This window comes from Mixophyes fleayi, chromosome 5, assembly GCF_038048845.1.
Source record: "Mixophyes fleayi isolate aMixFle1 chromosome 5, aMixFle1.hap1, whole genome shotgun sequence".
In the NCBI taxonomy this organism is placed as follows: Eukaryota; Metazoa; Chordata; class Amphibia; order Anura; family Limnodynastidae; genus Mixophyes; species Mixophyes fleayi.
In genome coordinates, this window is record NC_134406.1 from 174296419 (window position 1) to 174307337 (window position 10919).

At 36.1% G+C, this 10919-nt stretch overlaps 1 long non-coding RNA gene across 1 annotated transcript; it reads right to left on the minus strand.

Moving 5' to 3' along the window:
* Positions 1-465: 465 nt before the first annotated feature.
* Positions 466-7042, minus strand: LOC142157774 (uncharacterized). The gene is made up of 3 exons (XR_012692625.1): positions 6976-7042; positions 2830-3082; positions 466-569 (listed from the first exon to the last, which is right to left on the minus strand). It is a non-coding gene; the product is annotated as an uncharacterized LOC142157774 (long non-coding RNA).
* Positions 7043-10919: the final 3877 nt, after the last annotated feature.

Sequence of the window (10919 nt, forward strand, 5' to 3'; positions counted from 1 at the left end):
CGCAAGTCCTGCTGATGTCAAACTGAAGTGCCGGAGTCCTGTGTCTTCGGAATGACTGCCTGTCAGTATGCCGCTTCCATCGGAGATCTGGAGCTTCGGTGTTCAGGTAAGTCTGCTTATATTGTATTCGTTTTTTGTCAGAATTCAGGTTTTTTTTTTGTAGGACTAAAGTCTGTCGGAATTTTCAGGATCGTTAATACGATTACCACCGAAATAACCAGCTCACATGGTTCCAACAGTTGCCTACCTAGTAGTACTAGAATCAATTTACCGACAAAGGTATGACTAATTGTTTTTACAAAATCTTAGAATTAAGTGATTTAAAACTGAAGAGTAATGGGACCTAATTTTATGTTAAATTGTGGCATAACAACTCACATATTCCAATCTCAAATGCATTTTTACCTCAGGAAATAAAGGTAAAGAACAGAGGATGATATGATGAAAATCATTGTGTATATCAGCAAAGTGATGAGTATGCCAGGAATGCCAGATTGTTCTGTTCGCAAGAAAAACCAATAGAGTTTTGCTGCATCTGCAATGGGCTTCTCTGCGCTGTGAGAAAGTCTCTATAACATAAAAACATGAATAAAAAATTAAACTTTGTATCACGTATCAGCAATTATGTCTTAAAGCTGCACTATTACCTAGTACAGTGTTGGCTAACCTGTGACACTCCAGGTGTTGTGAAACTACAAGTCCCAACATGCTTTGCCAATATATAGCAGCTTACTGCTGGGAGGGTATACTGGGAATTGTAGTTTCAAAACACCTGGAGTGTCACAGGTTACCCAACACTGACCTAGTAAAATGTGATAGTGCAGGGGCTAATCCCACACTGATCCGATGCCCTGAGGGCTGTTACATGTAGATGCTTTTCATGGGTATCAGTTAAGTAACCACCCTTTAAATGGTGGTAAAGGGTGACTGATCACAGCTTGACATTGGTCCTGCAGCTCACTTTCTTACCAATCTGGTTTTTGGCCGACACTGTAAGAGGAGCAGCGGATGTGCTTTGTCTGGGCTGCAGCTAATTGTGACGCTCCTGCGCTACCTTTTATTTGGTAGTAGTGTAGTTTTAAAGGAATGTGGTGGTACAAAGAGCTATATGGTCTGTTTTTTAAATAACACTGCTTTCCTAGTTTGTGCCATTGGTTAGTGATACTCTCTATTAGAGTGTATCCAACAGTGGCTGCATTTTTTAAAAATGAAGAGTCGTCTTTTTAAACAGGGTGGGCATAGTATGCAGACAGGCATACATACACGTTCTCCACACAATATCATCTGCTTAGTGTCAGTGGATTGGACTTGTTTAGTACAAATAGTTATTTGTGCACTGATGTTGACCAATGTGGCCAATGATGAAATAATGAAGGTAGGCATTTATGTAAGTTTATCTGATGCTATCTTTCATTTTCATAGATTCATGTACTATTGGAGACAGTCTACAAAAGTGCATCTAGCCAATGGTGCTGTTAAGTCTGTGATTCGATAATTAGTAAACTCTTTATAAACACCATGGTTTATGCAGCCTTCTTTACTTTAGTTCTCCTAATATCACACTACACACGGTCATACACCAATATGTAGAACACAAAATGAGACCCAGTATATCCCTCTATCGGATACACATAGTAAAATAAGAACTACATACACCACAGTTGCGATCTAGAAATTACATCCTTGTCCTTGAGGCAACTGGAAAAGTTGATCCTACTGTTTGATCAGTCATTTTTGTGAAGTTAATCATAACAGGGTTTTATTAATACTACAATGGGTATACAGCAACTTAAAGACCAATTACATTTAACTAACATACACCGTTCAGCCACAATATTAAAAACACTGACAAGTGAAGTCAATAACATGGGTTATTCTTATTATCTTCTATAATATTTAGGTTTTAGAAATCAAAGGGGCATATTCAATTGTTGGCGTTACATGTAAAAGTAACGCGGCGTGCGCGCTATTACCATCATTACGGTAATAGTACGCGTAAATACCGTTATTACGGTATATTTCACCTCCCTGAGCCGCGAGCTGAAATCCGGTTTAATAACGGTAATACTTTTAACCCTGCAGGAAATGGCAACAATTGAATATGCCCCAAAATGTTTTCACAAAACCTAAATATTATGGGAGATTCAAGCTATATTATCCAGAGAATCATGAGAAAGATGGAAAAGAATGTTTACTAATCGTACAGGATACAAAGACACAATTATAAAAACACACATAAATGCAAATGTGCTGTAACCTCTAGCAACCAACCGTCAAATTTTAAAAACTGTACTAAAATGTTAGTTACTGACTGACTTATGCTATGGATTACCAACATCAAGAAGTTGTTATTTTTGTTGTTGAAATTTTACTAGTGTGCTTATCCCATGAATGGGCAACAGGCAGCCCTAGGCCCAAAAGTGCCTCCACCTGCAGCTCCCTGCTCCTTCACTTCTTTGAGATGCTCATATGTTATTACAGACAGGTGTCTCTTTTTTTTAATAAATGTCTTGTTTTAATTTTTTAATGAGCTTAGAGGTAATGTCCCTAAAGTGTATCTGGTTGCCTATCACTGCCTTATCCCCTCTACTGCAATTAACTTAATGCTTTGGAATGTATTTTGCATAACAATAAACATACACATGAGATTTAAATAAAAAATGTATTTGAAACATTTTGTTACTGCACCGTATTACAGATTACTCAACAATCTTTGACAACAGACATCAGTATCTTATTGACACTAGTTACACTGTACAAAAACAGAAATTGTACTTTTATTTTTTATTTTTTAAAATGTCCATTATAACAGTTATTTTAATGACTTACCCCAAGGAATGCATCGACTATAAATACAGCCAAAGGATCTAGCACTGTCCAGAGACCCAGGGCAATGATAAACTTTGACAATATGGTGGGGAATGAGTGAAACAATATTTGACAGCCCCATCTTAGAAGAATCATTAGGTGCATGGATACATTTAAGGACATAGGCCCTACTGCAACTATGAACAATTCCTCTCTGGTATGCATTAAGGAATGCTGATAGGTCAGTTCAACAGTATGAGGATAAAATGCAAACCTGTGAATAAAAACAATAATTTTAATTGAGAAAGAATTTTATTAAAAATATAAAAGCGATGAATGTCATAAGTAATTTAAATTGCTTATTGCTGCATACAATTTAATATGATTTCCTTTTACAGAGGTGCCTTGATTTTTTGCTTTATTTGCATAGCATAGAATGTAAGCTTGCGAGCAGGGCCTTCTTACTACTTTGTCTGTTTTACCCAGTTTGTTTATTAGTTTACTATGTTTGTCCCCAATAATAAAGCACTACGGAATATGTTGGCGCTATATAAATAAATGATGATGATCATGATTGTATGTACTAATATCATAGAATTTTGATTGTACTTATGAATTTACTATTTATGTTTCTTTTATATTGTGCATTTAAAAGGGTTTATTTTATACTTACTTAGACTGATTTATAAAATGACCATGATGGCTGCATTAAGAAATACAAACAAAAAGAGACTGATAGATGATTATGAGGTGGTCTCTAGACATTGCCAGTTTTGTGTTTGCTCCGTGATAAACAGAGCATGACAGGGTAGCTATCTCATGTTTGCATGTACATTTTTTTATTGATCACCATGCAATTGTAATCATCATCATCATCATCATCATCATCAGCTATTTATATAGGGCCATTAATTCCTGCAGCACTGTACAGAAAACTCACTCACATCAGTCCCTGCCCCATTGGAGTGTATAGTTGAAATTTCCTAATATACACATACACCCGACCAAGAGAGACTATGACCAATTTAATAGGAGCCAGCTAACCTAATAGTATGTTTTCAGAGTGTGGGAGTAAACTGGAGCGACCAGAAGAAACCCAAGCAAACATAGGGAGAACATGCAAAATCCACACAGATAAGGAATCAGGAATCTAACTCATGATCCCAGTGCTGTGAGGCAGAAGTGTTAACCACTAAGTCACAGTGCCGCCCAGTTCATCACCATCATGTGATTTATTTAGATTTTGTAATCATTTTATATAGTTCCACATAGCCATTTGGTATATAAGATAAAAGCACAGGGACTCGGGAAAACATATGTACAGGGGTGTATAACTATCAGGAAGCAAAGGATTGTTATAAATGGTACATACCCTACATATCGGCACTGTCTAAGAAGCGTCCGCGGCGTTGCTGTACTGTATACTACAGTGCAGCCGAAACGGAGCTGCCACGCATGCGCGGCAGGTCTCTAGGAATTTATTTTTTCCGGGGGCGGAGAAAACCCCCCCCCTGAAAAATCCTCAGTGCGCCCCTGGGGTGCTTCAGGTTTCATTACTGGCATTATAAGTTATGCAGAGAAGTGTACACGGAACAATCATAGTTTATTACACTTCAATGTAACTAGCAACGTCCCTTACCTACAAAACTAATGATTAGTGTGTATTAACTCCTATATCACCACCGATGATGTAGTCGCAGTGGGCGGAGCTTGAGCCACGCATAATGGCCACTAGCATTCCACTGCTGTTTATATGCGCCAAACTTATGCGCAGATTAAGATATGAACTGACTGAAAGCCAGAGCATTTCAAACAAAGAAAACATGTGCTCACAGGACAGGAAATCACAGATAAGAAACACAGAGCAGTGACTGCAGGCAGTGTCCAGTTGTGGGAGGTGTGGCAGAGGCCAACAACCTCCACCTGAAGCAATGCATTCTGAGTAAAGGTTTATAAACTGCTGAAGCCGGCAAAACTGTCTCTTTGCTACGTACACCTCTCCACTGGACATCACACTGCAACATTCCACTGTAAGTTTTATTCTGCAATAACTTCTCTGTATTATCTAACTTTTACCTGCATCTTATATACTCTGCCCATTTATTTCTATTAACTTTTCTAATATTTGTTTGCATGTATTTCTAGTAACTTTCTTCTGAATCCTGCTAACTATTTCCATAACTCTATCTTATCTATTACATTTTATATACATATATATATATATATATATATATATATATATATATATATATATATCTGCAATTAAATGTAAATAAATATTTATAAATAAATAAATAACTTTGTAAATAACTTTTAAAAAGGCTGGATTTTTATCACAAAAGCATCCTTCTCACACAGCCCCTTCCCCCCTCCTCAGATAGGCTATTGTTTCCAGGCCTGTATTATCCCTTAGGCCTGACCACTTGTTACACACACGTGCGCCACACTACCTTCCTATTTCACTCTCTTATTCATATTTTTTGCTCTCTCATTTAATCTTTATCTCCTGCTTAAACACATTTCTCTTTAAAGATTTAAACACACACAAATGTGTGCTTGCAATCTTTCTTTCTGTTTCTTTCTCATGTAAACACACACAAAGATGTGCTTGTTTAAACACATTTTCTTCATAAATGCTTCTCTCTTCCTCTTATTACATTCATACACACGTGACACAAAGTGCAATGACTAAGAAACACTCACATACACTTTCTGTCTTACAACATATACACTAGTACATATATATATATATCTAATATATATAAATGCTTAGTGGCGTCTGTCTGTCTGTGTGTGTGTGGAAAAAAAAACCAAGTTGCAGCGCCACCTGCTGGGCAGAGTTATACACTGACCTACTAAATTCTTAGTGTGTGTGGGGAAAAAAATTCAAAAAGGGCTGAAATTTGGTAGGGCTCAAACTCATTTTCGTGAGGTAATTTTACCTCATGAACACACATGTGTAGAGGCGTGCGTTAGTGTGTGTGTGTGTGTGTGTGTGTGGAAAAAAATATTTTCTCAGAAAGGGCTCATCCAATTGACCTGAAATTTGGTATACTGACATTATTTAACAAAAAAATTAGAATAGTCAAGTCAGTTAACTTCCATCATCCCCCCTTCCCCCCGTGGGAGGGGTAGTAAAGGCTAAATTTACGAGTTGATTGGTCAAACTCATTTTCGTGAGGTAATTTTACCTCATGAACACACATTAAAAAGGCCGCTTGCGTCGGGAAGTAACGCTCTTCCACTGAGGAGGCCTTGGCTAGGTCCAAATGCATGACAAGAACCTTTTTAAGACCTTAAGTAGCTTGATTTGACTAGAATGCATGAGTATCATGCACGGTTAACTTGTGTATATATATATATATATATATATACATATATATATATATATATATATATACACACACACACAAAGGAAACCCTGAAGTCAAATATACAAATGAGGATTGCTAAGGAAAAAGAATGAGGTTAATAACAACAGAATAGGATATTATATACCCACTCCTGAAATAACCTCACGCCTGTTGAATATATAATGTCTGTATTGTATGTATGCATTTATGTATTGTATGTTTGATTATCTTTGTACTCTTCATATGTTTTTTTTTTTTTGTGGGTCCAATCTCCCTAGGGATTCCAGTCCCATGCTGACCAACCTGGGATTGGTTTGGCATTATGGCAGGGTGATGCCATTCTGTGCATTTCCTTGCTATTGTGCACCAGGGAATTAATTTATTCTATTTACTTATTTTTAATAACAACAAGGTCCGTGCTGATGCTCATCATCATCAGCATGAAGAGGCACAAGGGGTAGATATGGCTCAGTCTGAGATGTACTTTAAGTTTGGATACTGCGCATACATCTAACTCTACACAAGGCTCTCTATAACTAAAGGATGGGGACCCACGAGAGCTTTAGTTATATTCACAAAGTTATATTGTTCATTATAATTGTCTTCCTTCAGAACAGTGGTTATAGACAATTTTGTATTTAGTAATGCTGCTAAATCCATCTACTGCAGACAACAGGCATAAATATCAGTGTTTAAGTGGAGAGAGATAGTTAGCATAATACATAGATAACTCTTTTTATGTTCAGTATATTTGAATTCAAAAATGCAAATTATTTGAGACAGGTGCACTTTAAACACAACAAATTATACTTACTTGAAAACAGGGATGGAAATAGCCTGGAGGAAAAGCCACTGACTGCAATAATGCAGATAGAGTCTGATAAACCACATCAAGGCCATCATTAACATAATAGTCCAGAAATCATGTGATCTCCACTGCCCCATCTCCAGCTCTGAAAATACTGCCCATATTACAAAAGGTGTGCGCTTTGCGATCTTTTGATACATGTACACTTCTTTTACTGGTTTGCTGCTGGAAGAAAAATACATCAAAATATGAAAAGAATGCTTAAACACAATGCAAATTAAGCTAACTAAAAGCATATATTAATGTTAAATTTAAATTAGAAAAAACAATTTGGCAAATTATATCGAGTTGATGCATAACAAATCAGCACATCTCTTAATGCTGTTGTTTTACACTTTGCCCACTCGTAACATCACACTGCAACATTAAATGACTTGTAGCAAAGTTTGAAACTGAAGATGGCTAAATACTTTGTCTTCTCTCAAAATATTTTTCATGTATGTAAACAGCAAGGAAAATAAAATGTATAATATTACGCCGCTAAATGATAAAGAAACATTATTGTAAAAGATAAAGAAATAGTTGATCTTTTAAATATGTTTTCTTCATCTGTAATCAAACAGGAAAAAATACAAAAAAATAGGTTGTATAGCAATAGACTATGTACACAATTAAATGTCTACTACCGGTGGAGGTGCAGTTATGACAAACAAAATTGACAGATAAAGTACTGAGCCCAGATGACGTATACCCATTACCCACGTGTGCTAAAGGAACTAAGTTCGGTAACTAATGGGCCTCCTTTTCCTACATCTATGGACTGCCTCATAAACATGTCAGTATCACAAGATGGGTGTAAAGCAGATATGAAACTAATCTTTAAAAGGGAAATAAAATCAGAACCATGCAATCATAGACCTGTGAACTTGAGGTAAGTTTAAAACTGGATCTTGGTAGTGCCATTATATATCATTTAATATATTTAAGATATATTAGTATTTGTGAAAGCATTCAATGCTTTTCCACATAGCAGTCTGGTACATACTCAGAGAAAAACAAGCCCGTGCTCGGTATATCCCATATTGTATATGGTACCAGCTGCTTGGCAATAAGCCCGCACTCGGTATATCCCATATTGTATGTGGTACCAGCTGTGTGGCAATATAAATGCCCAAATATGTATATAAAACAAAAAGACAGTTGCCAGTGCTTATCCTTTTCACTGCATATCTGTGTGTGTCTAGCAAAATGAAAACATGAGGTTTTAGTGATCAAAAGACTTAAGCCTGCATCCCAACGTCAAGGGCACCTCATTATATGCAGGTCCTACACTGACCTATATGCTTTAAACACCATTAAAATGCAGTTAAAATCAGATGCACTCACCTCTCAGGGTTTACATCTAGCAAAGGCTGGCTTGTGAGCCACACCCAAATGTGCCTTTAATAGGCTTGATGGACAGCTGCTATGACAAAAAGGCAATATTTTGAAACAAAACCAGAGAAAAACAAGCCCGCGCTCTGTATATCCCACATTTTATATGGTACCAGCTGCTTGGCAATAAGCCCGCGCTCGGTATATCCCATATTGTATGTGGTACCAGCTGCATGGCAATATAAATGCCAAAATATGTATACAAAACAAAAAGACAGTTGCCAGCACTTATCCTTTTCACTTGGTCTAGACAAAAAAAGAAATGTACATGGGCATAGAACTGGATAAAAGGTTGAAAACAAAGAATTGTTATAAATGGAACATATTCAGACTGGGTGAAGTTATTAGTGGTGTCCGAATTTGGTCCTGTTCTTTTCCATCTTTTTCTAAAGACTTTACAGATGGTCTAGAATGTAAGATGATCTTATTTGCTTATGACACTAATTTATTTAGGGCTATTAACACAAAGCAGGTTAGTAATATAATACGAATAAATGTAGGTTTATACACCTAGGCTGTGGTATTAACCTTGCTACTTACACATTAAATTTAATACAATTGGATACAATGGAAATGGAAAAGGAAATGGGGATACTGTTTGACAGAAAGCTGAATTAAATCCTGGGATGCATAAAAAGGGAGTTAAGTGCATGTAATAAATGTATGTTACTACTTCGACTATATCCTGGGCATCTTCCTGTAAGAATAATGAAGGGAAACCTGAGAGGGTTCAGAGGTGGTCAACCCCAATAATAGATTGAAAGGAAGAGCTCAATTATGGAAAAGGCCAAACTAGCTTTATTTATTTACCTTGGCAAAAAGCATCTTAGAGGTGATCTAATTAGTATGAATAATAATATTCAAGGTCAAGACAAAGAACTTTTTGTACAAAGGATCATAGAGAGAACAAGGAGTAATCAATTGCAAATGGAACAAAGATGATTTCACCATCAGCAAACGAAGCGGTTATTTACTATAATGCAGACAGAGCTGTGGAGCTGATTACTACATGAGGCAGTGATGGCAAATTCACCAGCAGAAATAAAAAAACATATAAGAAATGGTATCTGTGGCTATAATTAGTAGAGGACATTATCAGGTTCCTTGGTCCAAGGAATTTATTTAATTGTGTACCTGTACACCTGGTAAATAATGATTATGTAAAGCAACAAGAAAAAGTGTCCAGGTCAGGTATTTTATTGATGCTTATGGTTATCAACTATTTTATATTTTAATGTTGTAAACTCCAAACTATACTAATACAAGTGCAGGTGGAAGAATATATGTAACCCATGTCTCAGATCTAAATCATGATCTGCAATTTATGCAAAGTTTCTCTGCCATGTGATTAATAATGCCAAAAAAAGTCACTTTTTACAGTTTATAAATAATTTTCAGCTATTTCTCAGTGGATTTTCAAAGTGTTAAGTGATCATTTAAGGACATAAATCAGTAGTCTGAATGGTTTTATAGAAGGCATGTATGCTTAATAGTCATATTAAATGTCTATTGTCATCCTCAATTCTATATTTATGTTGACTATTATATTTAGCATGTCATCTCTATTTTGGCATGCTGCACTCAGATACATATTGTATGTGGGAGAGTGGAGCCTACCCGCTGCTTATTCTACACAGCTAGGCAACATCAGGGGATAATTAGTTACTGTACTTAGTTCCTTTAGCACACATGGGTGAGTCCAGTTCTTTATCTGTCAGTTTTGTTTAGCCTAACTGCACCTTCTACTATTTTAGTAACATTTAACTTTGTGCATAGACTATTGCTGTATTGCCTATTTTCTGGTGTTTTTTAAAATAACAATTCTCTACCTGTGCTACACTTAAGTAGCATTTTATAATTTATGCTATTCAGTTATTATTAATGCAATGGAACTGGACTGGCACCTTAAGCGTGGATTTAAATTTCAAACTTATCTTTCAACTTTATGAAGACAGTCTGTGTCCAGATTTTTTAATTACCAAATCTGCTAGCTTGACTAATTTTATACTTCACAATTGTAAGAATTTTCACACTATATATGATTCTTGTATTTTGCATCCAAGTTAATATTCCAGCTAGTCTGATACGGGAGTATCATATTTTTTGTGTGTTTTGTTGTTTCTCTCAGTCTCTCCTTTTTTCAGTTTCTGTCAGTCACTGTCTTAGTGCTGGAAAATGCCAACCTAGTTCTTTAACACACTTCAAACTTAAAATTAAGAAAGAAACTGCACTTTAATGTAATTGCACTACAGGCAATTACGCTTCTAAAATGTCACATAATATAAAAGCAGCAAAGTGTATTTGTTGTAATATTTAAGGAGACAAAAAGGCAGCAATATGTCTCATTGCCTTTATTCTGGCAAGTATGAATAAGAAACACAGGATTGCATAATTCTTGACATTATAAGGGCATCACTAATCACATACATAAAACCAAATAGGATAAACATTCACATACTTAAGGACACTTCTTACACTTCTTACACTGTCCAATTGGTGAACTTGAATTTATTCCT